Consider the following 27,530-nt stretch of genomic DNA (forward strand, 5'->3'; position numbering starts at 1 on the left):
ACTCGATTGAATGCGATTTTACAAAAATGAGGACCAAATTGAACAAACAACGAAAATAAGGACCAAATTGAATAATTTTGACAAAAATAGGGACCAAATGTAGATTTAAGCCTAAAAAAAACATAAACTACTTATAGTGATGTGTACCTAATTGAATATTATCTTTTGGTATTGGTAAAATGTTTTATAAATATACCTTGAGGAGGAACTAATAAGCGAAGGGTATGGAGAATAAGATCAAAATAAATTATGTAAAACTTATTGAATTATCTTTATTTAAGATGTATAGTACTATAATTTAATTTAGGGATAATATTGTTTCGTAAGAATTTTCGAATAAGAAGACTCACACATTAAAACAATATTAGAACTTATAACTTATTTTTTATTAGTCATATCATATCCACCTATGTTAAGTGACTAACAAGGGGTGGCAATTTAGGTTGGTCTGCCCATTTAGGCTTGGCTCGCATTTGGTTTGCACAATGTGGGTCGGCCGTCCCGTCCCATATTTTCAACGTTGACCAAAAAGTTTGGTCCATCTCGTATAAGTACGAGTTTGCAGACCTGCTGGCCAACCCGTTTTTTCTTTTTTAATTTTTTAATTTTTTTTAATTCTTTATGATAAAACTTTCAATATTCAAAAAATTAGGAAACTTTAATAAGTTCACAAAATTATTAAACAAAAACTTTGGGGAGTTGGATGATAAATTGATAATTCAATATTTTCATTATATTCATATTCGTATTTTGACATAAAAGATGTATTCTTCAAATTTTAGCACATTAAAAAGTACATAATATTTGTCTTCTCGAGTCATACAAGAATTTATAACATTAATGCAAGAGTCCAGAGAAAAAAAGTAACTGATATACACAAGTACAAGTTTTTTTTTTTATGCATGCTTGCAGGCTAGCCCATGCGGGCTGTGGGCTTCAGCGAGCCGGGCCACTACGGACTTGCAGGTTCACTATCCTGGCCCAACCCTCGTTATTTTTGCAGGCCTACGGGCCGGTCCGAGGACTAGAGCCATATTGTCACCCCTATGGCTAACCGGTTAGAATGGACTGAAATGACATTTATCCTTGTTATTAGGTAAAACTATTTCTAAATTTTGTATATTTCAAGATATTTTAAAAAAATTAAATAAGATTATATAGATAATTATTATATAAAATAATTTCTTAAATAAAAATTCGATTTCAAAGTATAATCTAAATAAATTGAACAGTAAGTTAGTCTTTGAAAAGAAAAAATTCAAATAAATTACACCATAAAATATAATTTCTTTTAAATATTTATTAGTTTTTTAAGAACATTATTTTTATAAGTTTCAATAAAATAAATAAATTTATAACAATAAATTCTAAAAGGTTAATTTATTATTATTTTTTGTCATAAATATTTTTTTGTTACTTGATTGAAAAGAAAATTATTTTTGTATAAATAATTATAAATTGTCCATAAAAACATTATTAACACATTATTTAAAATACTTTTTTTTGTATAAATAATTAATATATAATTATTAAAAAATTAAATTATATACTTTTTCTATGAAGAATTTTTATATTTTGCTATATTTTAAATTTATATTATTTTTAAATAAAACTTTATTAAAAAATTATATACTTTTTTATTATTTTCTTTAAAAAAAATTATAAATAAACCTAAATATTTTACATTTAATGTTACTAATTTTTAATTTTACATTAAAATTCTTTTCAAATATTTTCACCTCCAATCATATTATTATTTTATTTTATTTTTCTAACCCATTATAGAACAATTTTTTATTACATACATTATTTTAACCAAATAAATATACATTTTTAAATTAATTTTACAAAAACTAAATAATTACAATATTTTGTTATGATAATTTTTCTATTACATAAATATAATATATTTAAATTATCTTATTTCTTATAATCACTTTTCAAATTTTGTATTTCCAATTAATTTATAAATATTAAATCAAGTATATTTTTAAAATTTATATTTACATCTGTTTATAAAAAAATTAAATTTGTAATATAGAAATTTAGTATAAATAAATATATAATCGATAAACTATAAAAAAATGTTTCTATAAGTTTGTTCATCCAAAAACAGAATTCCAACAACAAACAAGTACAAACTTAGAAAGAAAAAAAAAAGATGAAAATTCAGTCTCTGGCAGAACAAAATTGGACCTTTTTATCGTTATAAACTATTTTTGAACTTTATTAACATGAGTAGATCATCAGATTTTCTTTTCCAAAGTACTATTTAAGTGCAATTTCTTTTATGCGAAAGACTAAATTCTTATGGTGCATTTTCTAATTCTGCAAGATTATTTGCTGCTGGAATCCAATTTTTTGAGGAACAAATTCTTAACAACCATTTTTTTTCTAGTTTTCTACGTTTGTATATTTATTTATAAAAAAATTACTCTACTAAAAATTTATAAATTTTTTTATAAATTCATACAAATATAAATTTACAAAATATATTTAATTTAATATTTATAAATTAATCGGAAATAAATTTTGTTAAGAGTTATTATAATAAATAAGATAATTTAAATATATCGTAATTGTGATAATAGAAAAATTATCGTAATAAAATATTATAATTAATTTTCCTTTTTGTAAAATTAATTTTGATAAATTTATATTTATTTGATTAAAATAATGTATGCAATATTTTTTTTGGGTTAATAGGTTACAAAAATAAAATTATGTAATATTTAATGTAATTTTAAAAATTAGTACTATGAATGTAAAATATTCAGATTTATTTATAAAAGAATTATTTAAAGAAAATATTAAATAATATAGAATCTACTTTATCTACTAAGAAAACTTAAGTCTAATGAAAATATTTAATTATCCCAACTTAAAATCTTCACACTGTGTCCATTATTTTGGTTATTTGGTCATTCTAAAAAATTTTCACATCACTTCTTATGACACTTGTCTTCTTACCATTAATGTAATAATTAATATGACTCATCTTCTATTTTTGGACACCTGAAAAAAATTAGGATATTTCAATAATGATTGTATGATTCAATTTCTTCTCCTCTTAATACATGTTAAGGACTTTTATGTAATTTTATTTTGAGCGCCAATTTTTAAAATAAAGCACCCATAATGTGATGGAGCAATGGAAGAAAAAGAGACAAACCATGATGTGATGGAGCAATGGAAGAAGAAGAAGCAAACATTTTCTTCTCCCCGTTAAACTTTATTTATAGGTTTTATTTTCTTATTTGATTTTATTTCTCTTGGGTATTAGACTCCCTTCCTTTGTGGAAAAAATGTCCAAAACTTGAGAAGTTCATGTCTCACTTAACCTAGTGCAGAGGGGGCTGCTATTTTTGAAACATGAATAAAAGTAGTAGATCTCTTAACATCTTATCGTCACTAGTGCAGGAAGGGCTTTTGGCAGCGGTTATTTTTGTCATTTTGCCCCGGTTCTAGAACCGAGGCATATTAGGACGAGGCCAAAAAGGTTAGCATTTTGCCTCGGGTCTCAACCGAAGCAGAAGCTCCATATTCTGCCTTGGTTCTGCTGAGAACCGAGGCCATATGTGCTTCTCTGCCCATCTTCTCCACCAGAAACCCTAGGTAGTCACCATGGTTACACCACAACTTCGTCAACCACCGCCAGATCTGAAACTCAAAACGAAAGATTTGTAGCCACTGCAGTCTTCTCCTTCATCGTAAGAGCAATTTTTGAATCGTGCAACCACCATGGAACCTCCATGTTCTTCATACACAAAAATGTGAACATCACACTTACATAAATACAAACAAAAATAAACAATCTGCAGCAAATCACAAACCCTAAATCGCGTCTCCTCCTCCAAATCGCGAAACCACCTCCTTCCAATGACAAGTTTCTTCACGCTGCCGCCACCTACACGTCTCGCCACCATCAACGACAGATCTCCATCCATGCACAACACCAATCTACCACGCACGTGTAACACAACGAACTGATGCCCACTTCGCGAGCCCCAAATCGCACTTCGCCAAGCCAGAACACGAATGAGCCAAACGTCTAGTAGTTGTGAGTGGTCGGAGTGCAACAGCAGCAGTGGAGGTGGGTGGCTGAGAGAGAGAACGTGCACGCGAGGAAGAAGAGGAAAAAAGTGATTCGCGATTTTTGAACCCTAATGAACCTTTTGGCCTCGGTTCAATTTTTAACCGAGGCAGAAAATCGGTTTTTGGCAGCGGTTCAATTCCACCCGAGGCAGAAAACCGGTTTTTGGCCTCGGTTCAATTTTAACCGAGGCAAAAAACAGTTTTTGGCAGCGGTTCAATTTCAACCGAGGCCAAATGTCACTGCTATAATGGCATTTTTAAAATATTAGCCAACTTTTAGGCTTCGAGTCTTCAAAACCGAGGCATATTAAACCTTTTGGCACCGATTTTCTAATGAACCGAGGCATAAAAGTTGAAAAAAATTACAAAATTGCCACCGCGCCATTTTATGCTTCGGTTGAGCGACAACCGAGGCCTATAACGCGAGTTAAAAGGCCAAAACTGCACTAGTGCGTCATGGAGGAAAAATAGGACTTTTCGGTGGAGCTGGAGTGGGTAAAACAATACTTATTATGGAATTGATCAATAACATTACCAAAGCTCATGGAGGTGTATCTATATCTGGCGGAGTAGGTGAGCGTACTCACGAGGGAAATGATCTTTATATGAAAATAAAAGAATTTGGAGTAATTAATGAACAAAATATTGCAGAATCCAAAGTAGCTTTAGTATATGGTCAAATGAATGAACCACCCGAAGCTCGTATGAGGGAAAAATCTATTAACGTTTCTCACAAAACTGCTACCGTAAAATCAACACTGCAAATTCGTTCACTGTTGGATCATACTGAAAATTTTACAATCGGTTTGGAACACATTGTTCTTCATTCTGACTGGTTGGATTGTTGATATCAAGTCTGAGTTGGGAGAAATTAATTTCGGATTACAACAGTGATTTTATAGGTTTTTCTTCTCTTTGTTATTCTCTATTTGAAAGTTTTGTTGTTTTGCTATTTGGTTGGATGTTGGCACTAATTTGTGCAGTTTATTGAGACTCTTTTGTACTCTTGTTGATCATAGTAGAACTATTTCTTTAGTCTGGACGACTCATGATTTTTACCCTTGATTTCAGGGGTTTTGCACGTTAAAAATCTTGGTAGTTGTTCCTCATATATTCTTGCAAGTTAGGGGAAATTATATCAACTGCATTCTCTGGTATATTGTTTGTGTTTTTTTTTCCCATCAATTTCATGCTTCTTAGGTTTTTTGGTTTTGCAATTGGGATGGAAACCAAAAAGGTTCTACATATCAAGCAAAGTGAAGAAGAAGAAGCAAACTTTTTCTTCTTCCCATTAACATCCATTTCATGTTGTTTTGGCTTTTTTTATGGGATTATATTTTACAATATATTTACATTTTACTTTAACAACATTATGATGCATCTCATCTTAATGTAATTTATAACTCAACTTTAATTGTAATTTTAATCATATAACAATATTGTTTTACTATACATCATTAATTAATTATCATGTCAATTTTATAATTTAACACAAACATATTAATATTAAAATATTATTTCTTAATGATAATTTTATCGTTTCAAATAAAATAATATGTATGCGATAATAATTAGTTATTATAAACTTAATGTCTTCATTGATAAGAATATTTGTATGTATTTATGCTTAAGAAATTTCAATCTCAATTTTATGTTACTCTAACTTATTTTAGGTTTAATTACTCGAATCATACCCATTTTGGTTCGAAAATTCCAAAATGGTACCCGCTTTGAACTTTGCCTCAATTTAGTACCCAATTTTGATTATTGCATCAATGTAGTACCCGCCGTTAAGTCTTCACAAACGGCGTTAACTACCTTGCCACGTGTCGGCCTCTGGATTTTTTAATTTTTTTAATTTTTTTTTAATTTTTAATTTTTTTTTTGAATTTTTTTTGAAAATTTTTTTTTGCCACGTGTCAAATCCTTGATGTGACACGTGGCAAGGTACCTTGCAAGTGTCATTGTCTTCTTTTCAACTTAGTCCCCATATATGTCTATTTGTTTCAATTTAGTACCCATATATGTTTATTTGTTTCAATTTAGTACCCAATTCATTTGTTTCAATTTTATTCAAATATTTTATTTTTATATGGAGAAATATTGTATCTCTTTTAAGACAAAATTTATTATTTATATAAATGTTATATTGATACTTGTTACTAAAAATGAGTTATAAAATTAAGTATTGAAATTTATATTAAAGTTAATGGTAAAAGTCATGAATAACATATTTGTAAGTCATTTTTAGTAACAAATATAAATATAACATTTATATAAATAATAAATTTTGTCTTAAAAGAGATACAATATTTCTCCATATAAAAATAAAATATTTGAATAAAATTGAAACAAATAAATTAGGTACTAAATTGAAACAAATAAACATATATGGGTACTAAATTGAAACAAATAGACACATGTGGGGACTAAGTTGAAATGAAGACAATTACACTTGCAAGGTACCTTGCCACATGTCACATCAAGGATTTGACACGTGGCAAAAAAAAAATTTTCAAAAAAATTTCAAAAATAAAAAATAAAAATTAAAAAAAAAAATTTTTTAAAAATTAAAAAAAAAATTAAAAAATCCAGAGGCTGACACGTGGCAAGGTAGTTAACGCCGTTTGTGAAGACTTAATGGCGGGTACTACATTGATGCAATAATCAAAATTGGGTACTAAATTGAGGCAAAGTTCAAAGCGGGTACCATTTTGAAATTTTCGAACCAAAATGGGTATGATTCGAGTAATTAAGCCCTTATTTTAATAGGAATTACATCTCACAATAGGTTTGCATTTTACTTTAACTTCATTATTCATACCTCCATGTCACTTTTGTTTAGAATATTTGAAGTTTAATTTATTTTTTTCTCTGAATCAATATGTCAACACCTTTTTAATATTTTTCTTATTTCTAAGTTCTCTCTCTCACTCTCTCTCTCTCTATATATATATATATATATATATATATATATATATATATGTGTGTGTGTGTGTTTGTTTAAAACTCTTTAACATCAACTTCATATTATATTTATTTATATATAACCATATTACACAATAAGTCTAAATCTTACTTTAACAACGACTTGTCTATGCCTACACATTTTACTACACATCACTAATCAATTAGTCAATTAGTTTAGATTTTATAATTTAAAACAAAAAAATCCAAATTTATTATTTTTTATATTATAAGTATTGTTATTATTGTTATTATTAATATTATTGTTATTAATAAATTAAGATTAGTATAATCCATCATAATAATAATAATAATAATTATTATTATTATTATTATTATTATTATTATTATTATTATTTTAGTTATATTTGTAACGTCGCATTTAATTATTAAGCAAAATTAAAGGAAATGTTACACAAAGATAGTACTGTAGCATAGTTCTGGGGTCCTTAACACAACCCCTACAACCTGGGCACACCACAATGCCAACGGAAAACCAGATACAAGTCTAACAAATGAGGATAGAGTAGTAAAGCATAAAACAATACATGGGCCATAGCCCTAAAGAACCATGAAGATGGCTAAGCAGCGGAATCGCCATTTCCTTGCTGACCACGAGAACCTCGCCCATCTGCTCCCATCAATCAAATTGATGATCATCGCAAGAAAGAAGAGCCACATACAAGACAACTATACAACAACAGGGTAAGCTAAAGCCAACAACATTGTTATCATACAGTCAAATATATTTTCACCATTCAATATCCATACAACATCCAAGCATGTTATGACTTTCCAATCAATACAGTATGACTCGACTCGACTCATCCGGATATGTATAACTTGGTCAGATTCAGCGGATGCCCGCACTTATGGTGGATATCTTTGCTCACCCCCGAGCTGCTCACCCTCGAGCTATGTGTTGCAAGTGTTACAATGAATCAATTTCCCTCACCACAAGGTTAGCCCTTAATGAATTTCAGGCCTCCTACTACTCTCACCACAGGAGTCAGTCCGCTCTATGTGAGACTAACTGACCCCCTAGAGCGTCAGGATGCAACCTTACCTTGAATCCTTACCTAGTCATACAGATGGGGCACCACCATGGACACCCACTAGTAGGGGCCATGGAATTACGTCCCGACCACTGAAGCGCGACCCTGAAAGTCTCACCTAGAAACTCCAAGGAATTAAGCACTGACACAGACCAAACACAATCACACAGCCAAATAATATTCACCATGCATGTATACGTTAATCATACCAACCTTTAAAGCCAATGCCTTTCATGTTCCATGCCCAACTCATTTCAACTCATCATGAACCATCCATGCACCAAGGATTTCCAAATCATCTCGTTATCATGCCTCTTTAATACCAACCATTTCATTACAATCTCATGCTAAACTCATATCAACCCATTATTCACAATTCATGACTTGCACCACTCATTCATACTCATTCATCTCAAACTTTTAGCACAGTACTTAAAACCAAGCAAGCATTATCCATACAAAGCCAAGAAAACAATCACACATCGCACTGCCTCGTCCAGCACCTCGCTCAGGCCGAAGGGTCTCACTTAGGCGAGACGTTCTCGCCCAAGCGAGCCCCCTTCGCCTAGGCGAGGGCTCGAAAAAGGGAGCAGAAGCACACGCGGGATCTTGCTTGGGCGAGATGCTCGTTCGCTAAAAAAAACACAGTGGGTCGCTTAGGCGACCCTTCGTGGCAAAGTACCTAGGCGAGCCCCTATTAACCTCGCCTAGGCGAGACATGCCCGCTTAGGCGAGTTTAATAGTCTTCGCCACTATTTGCAACTGCACAGCGTGTACCCACATACCAAACAGATATTCCAGCCAGTACAGTCACTCATGGAAGCACATAAACTCAATAAATCAACGAGCTACAATGATACAAGTCAAATCACACCATACAAAGAAGTTCTAGCTTCCCTTACCTGGAAATAAGCTAGCAAAATAACCCGACACGCCCTCGACACAGAACGCAAGAGCACAACAGCTCAAGGAGAGAAGACAGCGGCTGGAAGGGAACCAAGAAAATAGAGCAGAAGGGATTAACACAAGATTCTCATGGGAACGCCGCAAAAGGGTTAGTGGAAAGCTACAACAAGTTCAGAAAATAACTTACATGGAGTGGAGAAGTTGAAGTTCGCTCGGAGAGGGTGACGGTTAACCCTAGCAGAGCTCTAAAATAGAAGGGGCAATGTTTAGGTATGAATTTGGCAAAAGTGAGGCTAACAAGGGAATCCTAGCAGCTTTAGGGCTTTTGCACCCTATGGGCCAGCCCTTAGGCCCAATAGATTAAGGCCAGCCCTCACATATTAGGGCATAAAAGGGAAGCTGATTTTAATGGGCCTTACAATATTTTCTATAATCCAATACTTTAATATAAAGAAATTAATATTAAAATAATACTATTTATTTTCAATTAATTCACCGTAAAATAGTAATAACCTATGATGCATTGATATTTCAACTTGGGTCATGTATCCATATCTGACACATATCGTGTCCGATACTTTAGGATACTTTATCGATATTTATCAATGAAGTATCTAATTTAGAAAGTCGTAGTACACTACAAGAAAATCTTTGAATAAATAGTAACAAAAAATAATTAGTCACTATATAGTGATCAAATTGACAACGAAAATAGTTCCAAAAAATTATATTTGATCTCTAAATTGATAATTAAAATAGTTTCAATTATGAATTGGTTTCTAAATTGGTCATTAACATTAGTTGCTAGGTTTTGGCTATCAAAATAATTAGTCTCTAAATTGATCTCTAATTAGAAAATTGGTCTCTAACTTATTTTTGGTTACTAAAATTGGTCATTATTTAAGAGTTTTCTTGTAATGGTACTTCTATGACGACAATAATTTATATTTTTTATGTTGACAACTTTAGTACATATAGTTTTAATTTTGATTCACACAAAAATAATCATATATTTATTATGTTTTTAAGAATTATTGTATATTTTTCAATATTCATATACCACGTATCTAACACGTATCATATCCTATTATTTTGAAAATAATTGTATCGACGTATCATATATGTATCGTATCCGATACACGTATCGTATCTGATACACGTATCGTATTCGATACACGTATCGTATCTATGCATCATAGGTAATAACAATAATAATAATAATTAATTATTTAATTTCTTACAATATTTAAATATTATATATATAATTATACATAATAATAACATTTAATATGTAAATTATTTATTTAAATTTTAAAAATAATTATACTAAATTTCTTAATCTAAACTTAAAAAAACTGACCCGTGCGTACTAATACTAGTTTTTTTTTAGTTTTATTTAAAAAATATATAAATTTAAAATATAGAAAAGTATTAAATTTCTTAATAGAATTGTATAAAAAATTTAAAATACAAAGGTAGAAAATTCAAAAATTCAAATTCAAATTAGAAAATTATTTGTTAAAATTATTAGTTATTTAAATTAAAGTTAATAATTAGAAAACATTAATTACTTAGTACTAACAATTTTAGTTTTGAAAAAAAGTAAGTAATAGATATATGGTAAACAAAGAATAAAAAAATAAGATTAATTAAGGAATTTGATTTGAATTAAATTTGACAAATATATATTTTTATAATTATTTTTTGTTAATTTATTATAAAAAAATTATTACATATATTATTTTAACGAAATAAATATACATTTATTAAAATTAATTTTATAAAAAACAATGACAACTAAGATATTTTATTATGATAATTTTTTTATTATCGTTAATCATTTAAACAAAATTCGTAAAAAAAAAAACTAAATTAAACAAAATTATAAAATTAGGACCTAATTGAAAAAAAAATATAATTAAATTGACAAAATTGAATGAAAATAGGACTAAATGTGTAATTTAACTTGACAATAAAAAATTCACAAAATTTTAATTGAACAACAAAATCGTCTAGTTTAGGAAAAGATTGATTGATAGTCTACTTATGTCAATAAAGTTCAAAAATGATTTATAACAAAAAAATAAAAAAACTACAATGTTAACCCTTCCATTAAATTAACTTTAACATTCATTTGATGGTGCCACATATCAATATCTTAATTTTTTTTTTTAAATTTTTTTCCTTTTTTTTGTTATATTCTTTTTCCATCCTTCATTTCCTTCCTCTTTCTCCTCTACTACCCTTCCATCTCCTTCCACCTCCTTTACCATCGTACCACCCATCGTCTTCTTTCTCCTATGAGGGAAAGTCTTCATTCTCACTCTAGTGGTTAGAGCAACTACCCTCCATTCCATTTTAATGATATTGGTTCTCTATTTCCATCGATCAATAAAGTTATTTTTCTCATTGTTAAAACTCAATTTCGTCCAGCTTAATAAAAATATTTTAGAAAAAATAATTAAAAAATAAAATAAAAAATAACATAAAATAAAAAAAAATTTGTTTGATTAGGCCCAATCTTTTTTTGACATTTACGATCTTCCATTTGTGTTTTCCTTTTACACCTTGGTTTTATCCATCCACATTATCCTTTCTTGCAACTAATAGCCCAATGTTTTATATTCCCATCCCCACTCTTTGTTTTCCTACGCACCTCTATTTCTCATAGTTGTTCCCGATAGAGAAAGTAGAAATATGATTCTAATAATTAGAAGCAATATCTCTTCTAATAATTAGAATTAATATTCCTAATGACAATTGATATTGTGCTATGATCTTGCTGTGATTTGATTCTCATAATGTGTTGTTATCACGACAAATTGCTTCCTTATTTTATTCATTAAGGATAAGATTGCATTTGGATTGCAATATGGGTATGTAAATACCCGATCTATCATCGAAAAAGAAAAATATTCTCTTCACTTTCTTTCTTTCTTTCCCCTTACCACACACACAACACACCTCCTCCTTATCTCTTTTGGTAAAAAAAAGCAAAAAAAAAACTTATAGAAGGAGGTACGAAAATAAAAAAGAAAAAAAGGACAATAGGTAGTCCTAATGTAGAGAATGAGAGAGTGGGATTGAGAGAGAAGAAGAGGCATTGAAAAGTTTGGAAGGTATGTTATTGCCCATTTTTGTTTCTTTTGATTTATGCATTCCCAATTTTCATTATATTTTGTTTTAATATTATATGTGTTTTTCTTTTACATATAACTTTGACCTTTTCTTTTAGAGACATTATTTTCTACTATTCACATATATCTTATTATAAAAATCATAAAAATATTTTTCTTCATTTCTTTTAATGTTTGTTTGGCTGCTCACATCGAGTGACACCCATTTTCAAATTTATTTTTTTTTCTAAAAAGAAAATATAAAGAAATAAAAATAAAAAATTAGTTTTCTTTGTTTAATTTTTTGTGTTTGTCCAATTGTTCGCGTGTAACATCCCTCCCGGATATTACATATTTTAAATAAAATAGAATAAAATAATATTAAAACCTCATTTAATATAATTGTAATTCCCTAAAATGCAGGAAATTTAAAACTTTAATTACAATCATCAAAGTCTAGTAATATAAAATATTACAATTTATTTAGAAACATAAAACATAAAATTCAGAAAACTCTTTTCTCCCATACTAGCCCGCTCCGGCTCTACGCCTCACCAGATCCACCTGCAACGTCATATGCTTCCATGTAACGCGTACACGATCATCGCCAAACACAAGCAGATAGGGTGAGCTAACAATTAAGCAATCATATATATAAAACATATATATGCATACAAACACACCAAAGGAATTCCATCCTTTGATTCCATATCACATGGCCACCACCATGTTACCTGTGTTCTACGTCTTCTGATGAGTACCTCAAGATGTCTTGTTGTCACACCTACCAGCCACAACTATTAGAGCACGTGCGGGAAACCATGCTACGGACCACACTCCGCAACACCAGGTGGAGTTCCCAATACAAATAACATTCGTAACATACCAAGACTACCGAACTCGTTGGTCTCATACCAAGGAGGGCAATCTATCTGGACCCGTCGTATGCGCCATAACACGCACACTCACACCGAAAACACTTGCTGACCCGAGCCACAACTCAACAATTCCTCATGTTAATCCGTCATTCCGAGCCACAACTCAAGGAATGTCACATGCTTAACCTGTATCCTGAGTCACAACTTAATGGGATACGTTCCAAGCCACAACTTAATGGGATACGTTCCAAGCCATAACTCAAGGAACCCATCAAGTTGGCCTTCGAGGTATCACCAAAGCTTTATAGATCATACACATCCAAAGCAAACAAAGATTATGCCTTTGCATCATCACCTGGCGCTACTCCAGAGCCGCATGCGAAACTCAATTTCAGACCGTTTGGCGGGGGACACGTGTCGCCAGGGGCCAAGCGCCTTTGATGCTAATGTTTCTGCAAGTATCACCTGGCGGGACAACCCTTAACGCTAGGCACCACATGCTTCAATACCCCACTGGTATTGTAGCTATCGTCTGGCGGTCAAACACCACCGCTAGGCACGACATCAGTACTTGCGCAGTACTAGTTTTTTAAGCACCCAGAACAAAGTAAAATCAATCCAACTCTTATAATTAGGCATATCCACAACCAAGAATATAGGCTTCCAAAAATCAACATGACTCTCATGCACAATCTCAATTTAGATGGCTTCATCATACATGTACACAAGTATCACCATATATCATATGCATCAGTCCCCACATATTCATATATATATATATAGCATTCAAATGCATCAGTCCAAGTATCACCATATATCATATGCATCAGTCCCCACCATGCTAGCATTCAATTCCAACTTATGAATAACATATGCTCAAAAAATTATAAAGTAGTAGCACTCTAACAACTTAAGCACATGATCCTATGCACCAATGCAAATTAATATAGCATTATCGCCTCTCCTATGCAACAAGTTAATTTATATTGACACACATGCATTCATCAATAAACCAATTTTCAACATGTGACTAACCCAAAGGAACATTCAAATACATAGAGACTTACAACATAACCCAATCATGCTTTATTAGAAGTTACCTGAAATTATCAAGAGCTTATTCATGTGTTTTAAAGACTTCAACACCAGCAATAATGAGTAACATATATCTCTAGCTATGGACCTCCAGATCAAATCTCCACCGTTCAAATTGAAGAACAACGTGTTATGGACCACCTGCCAAAATTTCACCTAAATCGTACGGTTAATGAACTAAGAAATGCAATTTTATGAAAACTGCGCAAACTAGAAAAATGATTGTGTCTAGTGCCCAGAAATCTGGGACCTGGCGCCTAGCGGTGTAAAATCAGCGCCCGGCGATTCCTGTTGCATGAAAAGTACGAAAAACAGCGTTTTTTCATGAAAGGAACACCAGCACACATCGCCTGGCGGCAGCTCTTCGCCGTCAGGTAGTTCTTAATAGAAACCTAGAAACTGGGTTGTTTTAACATGAGTGGCCTAACGACTTTGAAGGCCCGCCATGCGGTTTCTGAAAACTTTCCAGAAACTTATCACAGTCTAGAAAATCACGTGTATAATACATTCATGCTTGTCATACAATTCATAATTATGAATTTAAAATTCAAAAATGCGATGAACAACTCCTCTAACCTGGTTTCTTCGCTTCCAATTTGCAAAACTTATGATCCTTGATGTTAGCAAAATCCCACTCCTTGGAACCTTCATCTTTTTCCACGTTCAATGGCTTCCAAACACCCTCTTAGCTCTCTCTTTTTAGGGCAGATTGATTAGAAGTATCAAAAGGACTCTACCTCACACTTAACTCCCTAAATACTGTTTTATTATGATTTTCCAGCCCTTCCATCTGCTCTTCTAAACGGCTAGGGTATTTTGCTTCTTCCCATTCATGTCAAAAACAATTTTAGCGAAAAGGTTTGAACACACAACTGCACCATTGTCAAGTTAATGCACAACCATTCAACTAATTCATGATTCATGATAATTCCTCTACATTTAGGAATTTATAATCACTCATCATGATTAAGCATATCATTAAAATTAATAAACTATTAAAATAACATACAAAGGCCTGGACTTGAACCCAAGTCCATTCATAATAACTAAGTACTCTTAACCACTTGAGCTACTACTTTTTCACATCATAAACCCCAGCATTAAATGACATAAAGGTTCTCACTACCTGCATTTATTAAATAATTATTTACTTAATTATTTAAATTTCTCGGGTCTTACATCCCCTCCACCTTATAAAATTTTTGTCCTAAAAAATTGGACTAACCTAGAAATATATGCGAATAGGACTGCCTCATGAGGTCTTCCATGTCTCAAGTCATCTCTTGGGTTGCTTCATCCTAGAGGACTTTCATAATCCTGATCTCCTTCCCTCTGAGTTGCTTGACTTGAAAACCTAAGATTTTCACTGGTCTCATTTCTAGCGTCAGGGGTTCTCGCACCTAAACGTCGTCCTTCTCCAACACGTGCATCAAACTTGCAACATACTTCCTCAACGGTGACACATGAAAACCATTTAGTAAGTTTGTCTGATGCTGTGACAAAGGAATCTCGTATGGTGTTGGACCTATCCTCCTCGTGATCTGGTATAGTTTGATGAATTTTGGAGTCAGCTTCCTAAGTTAGATCGCTCTTCCAATGCCAATAGTTAGTGTAACGCTAAGAATCCCATGCTCTCCAGCCTCAAACTCCAACGTCCTTCTCCTCTTACCTACATATAGCTTTTGTTTGTTCTGTGACGCACGCATCCAATCCTGGATTAAATTAACCTTCAATTTTGTCAAATGTAGCAACTCAGTTCAATAGTCACTAACCAATCCCGATACCCATACCACTGCATTCTGCCTCTCTTACCATCCAATGCCCCTTACGGTACCACTCTTGCCTTTGTTAATACTTCACTTGTATGGTTTAACTCTCTGACTTCTCCTTAGCGATCCACTAAGTCTTGCAATCCTTCTGGTGTTTACATTGAGTCCTTATCATTATGTCTTCGAGATCTTGTTTCACCCACTTCTCTTTCTTCTTTTGTTCATTTCGTCTTGTTCAACTTTGCGGTCCTCCTTACCCGGACATACTTTGAGATGGTTTAACATATCACTACCTCCCTTGCAAGATCTATTAAACTTGTTATTTTGACGATTTGACTGAGTCTACACCGCCACCTTTCCTATAACTCCTCCACCTTCTTTTTTAATTTTACACCCTCAATAGAAACTATCCCATTAGAGATAATTTCTCTTGGTTCTGCTTCACACATCAACGTCGTAGTGAACCCGATCGCTCTTAGATGGAAATTCTAGCACATGCTCCGGCAACGCGTCTAAGAGATCTTTCACAACTGCAATCCCTTGCCTTTATATTTCATCCATCCTTGTTAGCCGACTCGGATTGCCATAACGTTCTGCCCCCTCCTTTCCTCTTGATCAACAAATTGTAGTCCACGGTTGATTTATCTCCTTTGTGTCATCGATGCCACTTTGTTGGTATCCCCTTGCTCAAGAATGAAAGTAGGGAATAACCAATTTTCCTTGCGTTTCTGCCCCAATCTTACAAAGGAATTGATTCCAATTAATATCAAGGTTGAATCCTTTGATCCCTAGTAGACCACCATACGAGAATACTTCTCCCTCGGCCGTAATTGTAGTCGAAAAACCAACCTCTCACTACCAACTCCTTCTTGTAGACTATCAGAACCTAAATCCTTTACAGACAAAACCCAAGGTATACGATCTCCCTTAACATAAAATTCATATCTCAGGCACTACTTTTATACCTTGTATCCTTGAATGTACTTGTTTTCTTCAATTAGTCCATCACCATCTATCATCCTGCTTCCCCATAAGAACGACTTACGTTGTGGCTCTTCTTATGATACGACAATATGTTCATCTCATGTCCCAAATCAAACTTATCTCTCTTGCGAGCCACCCCACTTATGACGTCCCTTATACCCTTGACCTTAATTGCGATCCTTGTTGGCAAGTTTCAATTACCTACTATGAGTTACCCGGGTATAAAACCTTGAACACACTGTATTCTCACCACCATATTGGTTTTCCCTTTTTTTTTTCTTAGAACACTACCTTATCAATTTAATCATCCGAGCTTTGCCTCAACTTACCTTTAACTTGAGACTATCTCTTCCTTGTCTCTACCTTTTTGTTTTAACCTTCGCTTCAAACATTCCACCACCTCCGACTTTAGACCTATGCTAGGATGTAGTACCAATTTAACTTCCCAACTTCGCGACACCAGTAGACATTTGAACACATCTCCTTATTCTAACCTTTGAATTCAATTCCTCTCGCAAAACTTATGGTATTAGTCTCAAGAACGAATTCTTAAAGATCCCCTTGCCTAACGCGTTGCTTTTGGGTTCTAACGTCGCTCTTAGGCTCATCAAACCAACTTAGCTTTCCTTGCCCATCGAGATATCCTTATGTGTACTCGCATCTTTGATCAAGAGATTTTCTCAAAGGTCCTACCCAACTCTTGCAAAACAAACAGATCAAGTTTGACCTTGATTCTATAGTCAGCCACTATAGATAACACACACATATCACAAAAAAATGCAAACATAAGAAGAAAGGTATAGGAGACAAACTCAACCTATCACCCTTCTCTCTTTTACCAAAACCTTTAGAATTAAGAAAGGAAACTATCTCAGATATAGTCATGAGTGTGCATCCTCATCACTCTACCAAGACATTTTTTGTTCTTAATACTTCTAGTTCACAAGTTCCTTTCCTACGCTCCAACACTTCTTGGAAAGAACCTCTCCCATTGCGCACCAACGCATCGGAAAAGACAAGTAATACCCCTTACCTGCTCGCCAAAACATGATAAGAGCATTACTTTCCTTAGGTCTGATAAGCAACTACCCTTGCCTGTTCACCAAAACGCAACAAGAGTACCACTTTTACCTGCTCACCAAAACCTGGTAAGAGTGCTGCTTCTACTAAGACCCGTAAGCAACAACTCTTGCTTGCTCATCAAAACCCAGCAAAAGTATCACCCTTACCTGCTCACCAAAATCGGGTAAGAGTGTTGCCTACCCTAAGACTCATAAACAACAACCCTTGCCTACTCACCAAAACCCAGTAAGAGTGTTGTTTTTCTTGAGCCTCACAAACACAACTCTTGTCTGTTCAACAAAACCCGATAAGAGCCCCACCCTTACCTGTTTAGCAAAACCGGTAAGAGCGTCACTTTTTCCTAACCCTCACAAGCAACATTCCTTGTCTGCTCAACAAAACCCGACAAGGACACTATGACTAAGCTTAGACATATAGAGTTAAGCATTAGAACTTAACCATAATACACAAGTTGAGACCGAAACGCGTCAAGCTCACTCCTCAAGGCCTAAAAATCTTTTGAAAACCATTTCTCTAATACCAAATGTAACATCCCGCCCGATATTACGGATTTTAAATAAAATAGAATAAAATAATATTAAAACCTTATTTAATATAACTGTAATCCCCCAAAATGCAGGAAATTGAAAACTTTCATTACAATCATCAAAGTCTAGTAATATAAAATATTACAATTTATTTAGAAACATAAAACATAAAACTCATAAAACTCTTTTCTGCTATACTAGCCCGCTCCGACTCTATGCCTCACCAGATCCACCTGCAACATCATCTTCTCCCGTGTACCGCGTATACGATCATCACCAAACATAAGCAGATAGGGTGAGCTAACAATTAAGAAATCATATAATATATATATATATATATATATATATATATATATATATATATATATATATATATATGCATACAAACACACCAAAGGAATTCCATTGATTCCATATCACGCCACCACCATGTTACCCGTGTTCTATGTAACATCCCTGGCTACCCCTCCTCGGGCCCCAGAGGCTGTCAGGTTACTACAGCCCAATGCACCCCAACCCCTCACCCTTCTCCGTCCATTCATACTGGGTGGGTTGTTGCCAGTGGGAATCGAACCCCCAACCTGACCTTTAACACCTCTGGCTCACCAGCAGATGCTACCAGTTGAGCTGCAGCACAACTGGTAGCATCTGCTGGTGAGCCAGAGGTGTTAAAGGTCAGGTTGGGGGTTTTTGTAACATCCCTGGCTACCCCTCCTCGGGTCCCAGAGGCTGTCAGGTTACTACAGCCCGATGCACCCCAACCCCTCACCCTTCTCCGTCCATTCATACTGGGTGGGTTGTTGCCAGTGGGAATCGAACCCCCAACCTGACCTTTAACACCTCTGGCTCACCAGCAGATGCTACCAGTTGTGCTGCAGCTCAACTGGTAGCATCTGCTGGTGAGCCAGAGGTGTTAAAGGTCAGGTTGGGGGTTCGATTCCCACTGGCAACAACCCACCCAGTATGAATGGACGGAGAAGGGTGAGGGGTTGGGGTGCATTGGGCTGTAGTAACCTGACAGCCTCTGGGGCCCGAGGAGGGGTAGCCAGGGATGTTACATTCTACGTCTTCTGATGAGTACCTCAAGCTGTCTTGCTGCCACACCTACCTGCCACAACTAGTAGAGCACATGCGGGAAACCATGCTACGGACCACACTCCATAATGTTAGGTGGAGTTCCCAATACGAATAACATTCGTAACGTCCCAAGACTACTAAACTCGTTGGTCTCATACCAAGGAGGGTAATCTATCTGGACCCGTCGTACGTACCAGAAAACACACACTCACACCGACAACACTCGCCAACCTGAGCCACAACTCTAGAGTTCGTCGTGTTTATCCGCCATTCCGAGCCACAACTCAAGGAATGCCATTGCTTAACCCCTATCCTGAGCTACAACTCAAGGGATACGTTTCGAGCCACAACTCAAGGAACCCAGCAAGCCGATCTTTGAGGTATCACCAAAGCTTTGTAGATCACGCACATCCAAAGCAAACAAAGCTTATGCCTTTGAATCATCGCCTGGCGTTGCTCCGGAGCCGCATGTAAAACTCAATTCCAGACCTCCTAGCGGGGGACACGTGCCGCTAGGTGCCAAGCGCCTCTGATGCTACTGTTTCTACAAGTATCACCTAGTGGGACAACCCTTACCGCTAGGCATCACGTGCTTCAATACCCCACTAGTTTTGTAGCTATCGCTCGGCGGTCAAACACCACCGCCAGGCGCTACACCAGTACTTGCACAGTACTGGTTTTTTAAGCACTCAAACAAAGTAAAATCAATTCTACTCTTATAATTATGCATATCCATAATAAAAAATATAGGTTTCCAGAAATCAACATGACTCTCATGCACAATATCAATTTAGATGGCTTCATCATACGTGTACACAAGTATCACCATATATCATATGCATCAATCCTCACATATTCATATATATATATATATATATATATATATATATATATATATATATATATATATATATATATATATATATATTCCACCCTTTAAATCCATACCAGCATTCAATTCCAACTTATGAATAATGTATGCTCAATTAATTATAAAGCAATAGCACTCTGATCCTATGCACCAATGCACATGATCCTATGCACCAATGCAAATTAATATAGCATTATCGCCTCTCCTATGCAGCAAGTTAGTTTATATTGACACACATGCATTCACTAATAAACCAATTCTCAACATGTGACTAACCAAAAGGAAAATTCAAATTCATAGAGACTTACAACATAACCCAATCATGCTTCATTAGAAGTTACTTGAAATTATCAAGAGCTTATTCATCTGTTTTAAAGACTTCAAAACCAGCAATAATGAGTAACATACATCTCTAGCTACTAACCTCCAAATCAAATCTCCACCGTTTGAAGTGAAGCACAACGTGTTGTGAACCACTTGCCAAAATATCACCTAAATCGGACAGTTAACGAACCCAAAAAACAACGCCTTTTGTTGAAAAGAACACCAACACGCATCACTTGACGACAGCTTTTCATCCCTAGGCGGTTCCAATTTAATGCAATGAACAACTCCCTTAACCTGGTTTCCTCGCTTCCAATTTGCAAAGCTTATGATCCTTCATGATAGCAAAATCCCAACCTTATTTTGCATAAACCAAGGTTTAAACACACAACCACACCATTATCAAGTTAATGCACAACCATTCAACCAATTCATGATTCGTGATAATTCCTATACATCTAGGAATTCATAATCCCTCATCCTGATTAAGCATATCATTAAAATTAATAAACTATTAAAATAACATACAAAGGCATATGATATACTCGAACCAAAGTCCATTCATAATAACTAAGTACTCTTAACCACTTGAGCTAGTACTTTTCCACGTCATAAACTCTATTATTAAATGACATAAAGGTTCCCACAACTCGCATTTATTAAATAATTATTTACTTAATTATTTAAACTTCTCAAGTCTTACATTGCATCATATGACACTCATTTCTAAATAACTCAACAACAAAAAAAGCATTAAAAGGTTTTCAAAATTATAAATAAAAGAAAATGAACGATTCCTTACAATGTTCATTAAGAACCATGCGATCCCTACGTAGGAGCAAGGTATATCCTTGTCGAGTTTACCAAATAAAAATTAAATCATTTTTCAATTAGATTTTTATAGAAAATTAGGTAACCCTGATACTCCATTATGAAGGGAGATATGTAAAGCGAGGTACATCCTAATCGGACCCAAAAAAAAAATTTGAATAATGTTTTCTTATTTTTGGGGAAAATTAAATATTTGGAAACCACATATATTTTTGAACATTCAATTATAGGTATCATCTTAGGATGATCGTTGTAGGGTGCTAATTCCTTTCCTACGCATACCCGACTCCTGAACCCAAAATTTTGTTTTAGCAGACCTTGTCTTAACTTTTTAGTTTTCCTGTAGTTTTCCCGAAAAACTATGGTGTTGACTCTTTTTTTTGTTTGTTGTGTCATCGCAATTTTGGTTGCAACACCCATCAATCTATGATCACTTTAAGACCTCCACACCGTCTTTCGCGATGGCACTCAAATCAAATCAAAACAATCCCTATCCGTTTCCTTGTCATCAATATGCCTACATCATACAATGTCCTCCTCGGCCAACCATCCCTCAACACTCTAGGCGCAGTCATTTCTACACCCCATCTAGCCATGAAATTCCCCTCCCCATCTGGAGACATCCTTACCATCCACGACGACCAACGACTCGCGAGAGAATGCTACATGGCCGGTCTACGACTACAACTACCCATCCTTCAAACAAATAACATTGAACGTCCACCCGGCTCTGACATAGCTATATCTAGAGATGATTTGGACCCTAGAGTAGGTCATGATGCACGCCTCGAGCCTGTCGATGAAACTACACCCCTAGAACTCCCTAATGGATGCACCCTCAAATTGGGCACCGGTCTTCAACACAAACAACGTGAAATACTTACACCTACCCTCATCAGCAACACCGACCTCTTTGCCTGGTCTACCCCTGACTGACCCAACGTTGACCCTTAGGTCGCGGTCCACAAACTCTCCATTTACAAAGAAGCCAAGTATGTCTCTCAAAAAAAACGAAAGCTTAGTGAAAAACGTCGACTAGCAGCAAAGATCAAAGCTAACAAGTTACTCAACGCAGGTTTCATCGAAGAAGCCCACTACACCACCTGGCTCTCTAATGTCGTTCTGGTCAAAAAAGCTAACGGTAAATGACGAAAGTGCGTCGATTACACAGATCTCAATAAGGCCTGCCCAGGGACGCCTACCCCTTACCCAATATTGACCACTACAAGAAATATGATTATTATCTATGCCCAAAATTCGTAGATAATAAATAATTTTCGTAGGTAATTTGTTGTTATCTACGAATTACCTACGAAGCGAAATTCGTATGTATTGGGTTGATAGGTAATTTTATCAACGAAAATTTCATTCGTAGGTAACGTCATCTACGAACATTACCTACGAAAATATTCATATATAAGAGACACTTCCCATTACTAAGGTTATCTACGAAATATTTCGTAGATAACTTATCTACGATAACTTACTTACGAAATCTTTCGTAAATAATTTACTTACAAAAATCTTTGTAGATAATTTACCTACGAACTTTTTCGTAGATAACTTAAATATATATTAAAAAAAATAAAACAGGTTCTAGATTCTAAAAAATTCTTTCAAAAGTTGCATTTCTTATACAGTCTCCATAAATTTGTTTCGTATGTATTGCATAAAATCCTAATCAAGTTCTAATAAACATAATCTAAAAGTTCTATCATAATTCAAAAATGTAAAAATTCTAAATGCCTAATATTTAGTAGTCATGGGTTCTCGTCTTGGTGACTTTTTTGTTGGTTGCTTTGTTGTGGTTGTCCCGGTCTTGTTGAAGTTGGCGTTGCTCATATTAATGTTGTCACCATCTCTTCTACTACTATAGCATCTATCATACATTCAATCTTGATTGGTAGGAAACCACTCTATGGTTTGTGTATTTAAAACATAAAACTTAAATTAAAGAAGTCAAGACTTACAAAATGCAACTAAAAGTCAAATTAATCCAATGCTAGATGAATGCAATTAAAAGTCAAATTAAAAATCTTCACAAGCATCAAAATAGAGACAATGTTCTTGTAATTCACTTAAAGGAAGGTGAATGCAATTAAAGCCTATATCAAAGCTACATTTTTAAATACCTAATAAGTAGGTAATTTTCTATGGTGGAACTGGATCAGGTGAACTTGATGACTGTCCAAAACTTACCATGTAGCCCTTAAGCTTCAAGCATGCCAAAGATCCCTGCACAAATCAACACACACCTCGGCATATATATGCATGCCTTGTTAATGACTCCTTGTTAATGCATTGTTATTGAGAAACCAAATACTAATAGAATGCAACATAACATTATGAATTCTAAATTAGAAAAAGGTTTAATGTAGAGAAATTCATTAAGATGTATGAGTTCAGATGTTGGTGGGGAACGATAATCATCATATCTAGGACTTAGTTGGTGTTTAGTTCTAATTGGTTATTAAGATAGGATCATCTGAATTATAAATTACAAATCTAATAACATACCTACAAACCAAATTATTATCATAGAAGGAACCTGCAAAGGATTAGAAAATAAGCAAATTCTAATGGATACATCCATGCAATAATTTGGCTTAATAACTTTTTAGTTCTCGTGGTATACACCCTTTTATCCTGAAAAATCAATGATTTTGTTTTTGGTCCTCATTATTTGGTTGTACTCCCTGTAATATTTGATACACGTTGAATTAATCCTTGTAAAATAGATATTATAGGAATTAATGTCAAACAAAGACCAAAAGCCAAATTGATTGAAACCAATAGTAATTTTATGCAGGGATTAAAACCAAGAAGGACATATATTACAAGGACTAACATGCAATCTAATCCTAATCATTCTAGTTTTCTACTCAATTATCAAGTCTCTAATTTTGAAATTTAATTTGGGTGTAGCATAGAATAGAATAGGTACTACCTCAAAGGTATATAGACTACTTCAACTCCATTGCCTGACGTAATCTCTTTGACGCGAGCAACAAAATCCTCTTCTTTATAGATTATAACATGATGACACCCATCTTCCTTGGCTTGCGCTGCCTTCTCTTTATTTGACACAATTCCCATAACAGTTGCACCAAGAGCATTTGCCCATTGGCATAATAAGGATCCAACCCCATCAGCTGCTGCATAGACAAGAATTGTATGACCAGGTTCAACCTGTAAAGTGATACGTACATAAACTTCGTTAATGATCATGCTAGGGGCAAATTAAGAGAAAATATATTTATTTCAAGACAAAGCGTGAATTCATCAGTTAATATACTATAGTCTGCAGTTGAAAACAATAGATACAGAAGGAGTACGCCATAAATTGTCAAGTTCTAGTGAACGAAAAGAACATAAAGCAACAAGGTAAGCCCAACCAAGCTCATCAAAACGGGGACCATGTATATGAACTAACAAAGAACTAAATTGAAAAGCTAATTAGTAGAGATTCTCAATAACTACAACTGACTAATATTCTGAGTCCTAAACTAACATCTGCTAAATATACTAATGAATTTAGATTAGTATGATAAGAAAACTAATAGATAACAGTAAAATAGCTTCAGCTACAAGGACTATAACATCATAGAAAATGACCTTAAAATAGCTCCAGCCAGTAGTTTTTCAAATTACATTACCTCGGTAAATGTGACGAAGCTTCCACTCCACACCATGCAGGTCTTTGGCAACAAGCTCTTGTGAAGGCCTCTGCTGCTTAAGTGAGGCAAAGCGCGAATTCATCAGTTAATATACTATAATCCTGCAAAAGAATAGTTCACCAACTTAATCAAGGATATACAATCAAATTTATGCACTCTAATAGAATCTTTATTATCTAAATTTTGCAACAGTTGAGATGCATCAAAAGTTTATTTTAACTTATGTAAGAAGTTTGATTAATTTTACTTTTCATTTCTTTTTTGTAAGTGTTAATGCTTAATATTATGCTGTGAAAGATGCCACACTAAAGGAGGAAAACAATCTTCAGCAGCTCTACGAGGAACAAAGAAGCCCCCATGTGTGCTGGTATCCGAGGCAATTAGTGTTTTGCAGAACATGTGAGGGGTTGATTTAGTTGGTGATCTTTCATCTCCCTCTTCTTCTGCTCCAAATTCCTCAAGTTCTTTGCCCTCTGAATTCATTCCTTCCAACTAAAAAGAATCCAATGTAGTCAGAACTACTTGATGTGAATTTCTAACATTTTAAGCTCAGAGACAACTGTCCCTTGTTCTAATTAAGCAATGAAAGAAGCTAAAATATTTACTAGTTCCCCCTAAAGAAGCACCAAATTTCAACCCTTACAAGTTAGAAACACACCAAAACATAAGCAACTTCAAATGAAAACCAACCTCGAGTTGAGGAAGCAAAGTAACATGTGTATAAACCTCATCATTCTCCTTGTTGTCCTGTTCCGCGAAGAGCAAACTAAGTATGGTGTTCCTAAACTACAACAATCAATTTGATTTGCATTTGAGTTCAATAATTACCTATAAACACAATTGAGCAGAGAAAAATGAACAAACAGAAAAGGAATTGGGTAGGTGTTGGATAAGAACAAGAATATGCTACCGTGAAGGAGAGAAAACAACCTGAGGCACTACACTATCATGCTTAATCTTCCCTAGAACTTTCGTTTACATCTTGAACTCTTCACCACCACCATCGTCCATTCCTCCAACATCGCCTTGTACAAAGTCCCCAAATTGCCCTTCCCCAACATCTCCGTCGAAGACCTCAACCAAACCTTCAAATCGAAACTGTATATCCCCCTTAAAAGAACACCAACTTGTTTTTTTCCGCCTCCACTCAACCCCCTATGATGTTATCCTTCGACGACGACGTCCCCGCCTCCACCAGCACGGCACATGCCTCCGCAACAGGCTTTGGCAACGCCGCGATGAGACTGACCCGACAATGATTGCGACAATGGCGCCCGTGGAGAGCTTCTTGGACTTCTTATGCGTCGTGATCGATGTTAAATTGGAGGAGGGAGACAGAGACGGAGCTGGGATGAAAGGAATTTGATAGGTGACGTTGTTGGAGGAGAGATCCAAACAAATGAATCGAGTGAGGCGAGTGTGACTCGGACGGAACTCACCGGAGAATTGGTTCTTCTATAGGTCGAGGTAGTAGGGGAAAGTGAGGTTTGAGAAATCGGCAGTGATCTCGCCTATGAGAGCGTTAGAGCTGAGAGTAAGGATTTGTAGAGTTTGGGTTTGGGAAGATCGATAGATAGAGAGGGAATAAAACCTAAACGTAAATAATGTATTATTTTTAATTAAAAAAATTATATAATATTTACATACGAATTCTTTTCTTAGATAATATCTTTTCATACAAATGTTTATATTTTTTTATAATAATTATTTTCTACTCTTATTTTCATAGGTAATTATTCGTATGGAAATTTTTTGCTAAAGTATGTTATAATTATCTATGAAATTTTCGTATGTAAGTATATTTCGTTGTTACTTATGGACATTATTGTTATCTACGAAAAGTTTTCGTATATAAAAAAATTATTTACGAAAAAAAATTTGTAGATAATTTTTTGTAGATAATAGGCAGTTTTCTTGTAGTGGACCGGCTAGTTGACAGTGCCACCAACAACAAGGTCCTCAGTTTACTAGATGCATATTCCAGATACAACCAGATCCCAATCGCCACAACTGACATGAACAAAAGCGCCTTCATCACATACGACGCGAACTACTTTTACAAAGTTATGTCGTTCGGTCTAAAAAATGTAGGAGCAACTTATCAACGGTTGATGGATAAAGTCTTCAGCCATATAATGGGCAAATGTGTTGAAGTGTACGTCAACGACATGGTTGTCAAATGCCCAAGTCATCACCAGCATGCTAAAGACTTATCCGCAATATTTTCTGCATTACGACAATACAACCTCCGCCTCAACCCTAAAAAATGTGTCTT

At 34.5% G+C, this 27,530-nt stretch overlaps 1 long non-coding RNA gene across 1 annotated transcript; it reads right to left on the reverse strand.

The window, feature by feature from the left end:
- Positions 1-23,172: 23,172 nt before the first annotated feature.
- Positions 23,173-24,917, reverse strand: LOC146882478 (uncharacterized). Its single transcript, XR_014984903.1, has 2 exons — positions 24,526-24,917; positions 23,173-23,813 (listed from the first exon to the last, which is right to left on the reverse strand). It is a non-coding gene; the product is annotated as an uncharacterized LOC146882478 (long non-coding RNA).
- Between the last annotated feature and the right edge of the window lie 2,613 nt (positions 24,918-27,530).

This window comes from Vigna unguiculata, chromosome 10 (assembly GCF_037176805.1).
Source record: "Vigna unguiculata cultivar grain cowpea cultivar isolate G323 ecotype 2 chromosome 10, ASM3717680v1, whole genome shotgun sequence".
NCBI lineage: Eukaryota > Viridiplantae > Streptophyta > Magnoliopsida > Fabales > Fabaceae > Vigna > Vigna unguiculata.